This window comes from Lissotriton vulgaris, chromosome 11 (genome assembly GCF_964263255.1).
Source record: "Lissotriton vulgaris chromosome 11, aLisVul1.2, whole genome shotgun sequence".
Classification (NCBI taxonomy): domain Eukaryota; kingdom Metazoa; phylum Chordata; class Amphibia; order Caudata; family Salamandridae; genus Lissotriton; species Lissotriton vulgaris.
In genome coordinates, this window is record NC_141699.1 from 489,681,901 (window position 1) to 489,686,282 (window position 4,382).

Consider the following 4,382-nt stretch of genomic DNA (forward strand, 5'->3'; position numbering starts at 1 on the left):
TCCGGTGCGCGCAGCGTCAGCGCGTCAAGTCATGTGACCTTAAAATAACACTTTTCATTGGTTGATAACAGTTTTTTTACAAAGAATGAAATCCCCACCCATTTCCTTCACTTCTTCTTTCACTTTTGTGACTGAAGGACCTGCCTTTTTGCTCTTGCATCTTTCTGGGTTAATCATGGCTGCCAGACCATCCAGCAGTGAAGATGAGCCTGAATTCATCGATGAAGAGCATCCTCAGCCATGGGTGAAGGAGCATTTCATTTGGAATTTTTTTTCAATACCACCTGATCAGAAAAAGGTGAATGCTCCAAAAGTGGAGTGCAGGTTCTGCAAAAAAGTCCTGTCACGGGGTGACCCCAAAAAGAAATATTCTTTTGGGAATTTCAAAATGATACGGCATGTCGAGAGGAGGCACCCCCAGAATTTTGCCCGGGAAAGTGTCAGGGCTCTGGCACAAGAGGTTCCCAGTGATGGGGCCTCTACATCCACCGGAGGAGCAACTACTTCTGTGAGGGGGTGATCGCAGGAGCTGGTTCCAAATATTCAACCTGCTTTCAACAAAGATGTCCTGAAATGCAGATACTGCGATCAACTCCTTACCTATGGGGAGCAAAGTGTCCTGCTCATGGTTCGAGCATTGGAGAACCATCACTGCCGTTCCCAGCCCTAATTTTTTTTGGTTTTTTTGCTCCTGTTGAGCAGTTTCCATTCCCTGTTTTTGTTTATGTTCTTAAAAAAGAAAAAAGAAGAAAAAAAAAGTTCTTTTCAGAACTACCTCCAATTCTCATCAAAGAGCTATATTCTTAAAAAAAAGAAAAAGAGTAAGTGAAGTGGAGTGCATTGATAATGGAAAGGAAAATGAGTATGAAAGAACAGAAAAGTATGAGAAGAGAAAGGAAGTGAAGTAGGGGGACTAAAAGAAGGTGAGTGTTGGGAAGGAAAGAAAGGAGAAGGAGAGTGAATATGGGGAATGTGGATATTCAAAGAAAATGGTGAAAAGGAACAGGGGTGTGGAAGGGTAAGAAAAGATGCATTGCTGGAGTTGAAGACTGAAGGCCTAATTTATGAGGCCATGCGTCACTTTAACGCCACCAGAGTGTCACTTTTTGTCACGCACCAGTGCTGTAAAAAATGCACCTTATTCAGTCATATTTACAAAGTGACGCATCTAGGTAGATGCGTCACTTTGTAAGCCCCTGCGCCACATTATTCCTACGTCAGGTGTAATGTATGCAAAAGGGACGTATTGACGCAAGAAAGGGTCTTAGAGGTGACGCAGTGAAATCTATGAGATATCACTGCGTCACTTTTATGACGCTGTTGCGTCCAAATATTACGCCTGTTTCACAGCAGACGTGCAAGCCCTTTCACATGGGGCCTGGCCCCATGTGAAAGGATGCATTGCTGGAGTTGCTTCACTTTTGAGACACACTCCAGCAATGCATCACTTTTGCGCTTACAGATACGTCTGAAATACTGACGTATCTGTAAGTACTTGCAACATAATGTGTCATATATTTAATATGACGCATGAGTAGAAGACTGAACGCCTCATTTATGAGGCCATGCGTCACTTTTACACCACCGGAGCGTCACTTTTTGTGACCCACCAGTGCTGTAAAAAATGTACCTTATTCAGTCATATTTACAAAGTGACGCATCTAGGTAGATGCGTCACTTTGCAAGCCCCTGCGCCACATTATTCCTACGTCAGGTGTAATGTATTCAAAAGGGACGTATTGACGCAAGAAAGGGTTGTAGAGGTGACACAGTGAATAAACTGGGTTTTCCCGATGCTACGCTCCCGGGTCCGCTCTCCGGTATGCATACCAGGCGCTCCCCCCGCGGTAATCGAATATTTTTAAAAAAAAAATTTGGCCCGCGGGACTCTATTATAGCCCTCACATCAAACCTAGGGGGTCAGGGGGGGTCTACCCTGCCCCCTTATAGTCATTTCCCCCTTATTTTTTGCCACCTCTTGTGTCTCGATCCTACCGAGACACAAGATGGCGGCCGCTCCGGACTGTTTCGAATGTTTACAGACACCCGAGAGACAAACAGCTTTCCTCACGCCCGGTGCGCTCCCCGGTGCATTCACCTGTACGCTCACCGGGGCGCGCCTATAGATATAAATATTTTTTTGAGCCTAAATTACTCAAAATCCACTGGAGCACATATCTTGAGACATAGCAAAGGCACATCGGGCTACCAGTCCCTACAATTTTGCCAAGTTTGGTGAAAATCCATTCAGCTGTTCGGGCTAAAATTGAAACCGACCGCCCTATGGAAATTAACATGGGGAAAACACGTTTTGGGACCCCCCTTTTATCTCGGCCCCACTTGACGAATCCCCCCCAAACTTTTCAGGGAAGGAGCGGAGTGGAGGGGGCCATTTTCTTGGAGAAATTTGCGAAGATTCGTCCACCGGCGCCAAAGTTATTCCCAATAGAATGTTGCAGACTTCCTATGGAAAGTAGATCCTAACTATAACTACCTACTGGCGACTGCCAGTACGTTTTATATATATATATATATATATATATATATATATATATATATATATATATATATATATATATATATATATATATATATATATATATATATATATATATATATATATATATATATTCACTGAAAAAACCATAGGTTATAGACCATATATAGTTAGGAATTTGCATTTACAAAACCTTGAAAATTCACTGAAAAAACCATAGGTTAGAGACCATATATAGTTAGCTGGACATTTTATTGACATAAAACCAATGAAATTCCATATATAGTTAGTTGCACTAACTATATATCGCGCACCCGCAATCCACTGCTGATGATGTCACATATTACATCATTCATGACATGGTCAGTGACATCACTGATGACATCACTGATGACATCTCAAATGACATCACTGATGACATCTCAAATGACATCACTGATGACATCATCTAGTGTCTGTGTGTTTTTGTAAAGTTTAAATATGTTTTACATATTGAAGAATGAGTGGATGTATGGAAGACTGAGTGTGTGTGTGGCTGGCTGGGAGGTGTGTGACTCTGTGCATATCAATGTGTACTTGTATCAGTGATTGTATAAGAGAGTAAGTATGTGTTAGTATATGTGTGAAAAGTATGGTGTTCTGTGTTTAACTGTATAGATGAGGAAATCGAAGTGTGATTGATTCTTCACAGGACTGACTAGGTGTATGAGTGCATATGATAGTCTTGTAATAATGAGTGACTGTATGTATGAGTGATTGTATGGGTGAATGAGTGAATGTGTGTGTAGACGTAGGAATCAGTGAGTGCGTATGTAGTAACTGGTATTGGTGTGTCATGATGTCATCAGTGATGTCATTTGAGATGTCAACAGTGATGTCATTTGAGATGTCATCAGTGATGTCATCAGTGATGTCACTGAAGTATGGTGTTCTGTGTTTAACTGTATAGATGAGGAAATGGAAGTGTGATTGATTCTTTACAGGACTGACTAGATGTGTGAGTAACTCCATGGATGAGTGGCAGTGTGTGAGTGTCTGCATAGGTGTATGAGTGCATATGATAGTGTTGTAATAATGAGTGACTGTATGTATGAGTGATTGTATGGGTGAATGAGTGAATGTGTGTGTAGACGTAGGAATCAGTGAGTGCGTATGTAGTAACTGGTATTGGTGTGTCATGATGTCATCAGTGATGTCATTTGAGATGTCATCAGTGATGTCATCAGTGATGTCATCAGTGATGTCATTTGAGATGTCATCAGTGATGTCATCAGTGATGTCACTGACCATGTCATGAATGATGTAATATGTGACATCATCAGCAGTGGATTGCGGGTGCGCGATATATAGTTAGTGCAACTAACTATATATGGAATTTCATTGGTTTTATGTCAATAAAATGTCCAGCTAACTATATATGGTCTCTAACCTATGGTTTTTTCAGTGAATTTTCAAGGTTTTGTAAATGCAAATTCCTAACTATATATGGTCTATAACCTATGGTTTTTTCAGTGAATTTCATTGTTTTTTTAAAAGCTAATATCTATAGCTGTAAAATATATTCTTTATTACGTGACGTATCACGTAGCCACGTGAGACGCCTCATGACGCGTCGCATAACCGTGACGTATCGGCTCTGCAGCGCAAACAAAACCCGTAACGTAAGCGTGCCGGAGCACGCTTACAGATATATATATTTTTTTTAACCTTAATTAGACAAAATCCACACGTGCACATATCTTGAGGCCTTGCAAAGGCACATCAAACAAACAGTCCCTACAGTTTTGTCAAGTTTGCTGGAAATCTATTCCCTTAATTTTTTTTTTACTGTTTCTCTTGGTTTTCCCCTTGTTACGCTTACCGGGACGCTACCCGGTACGCGAAC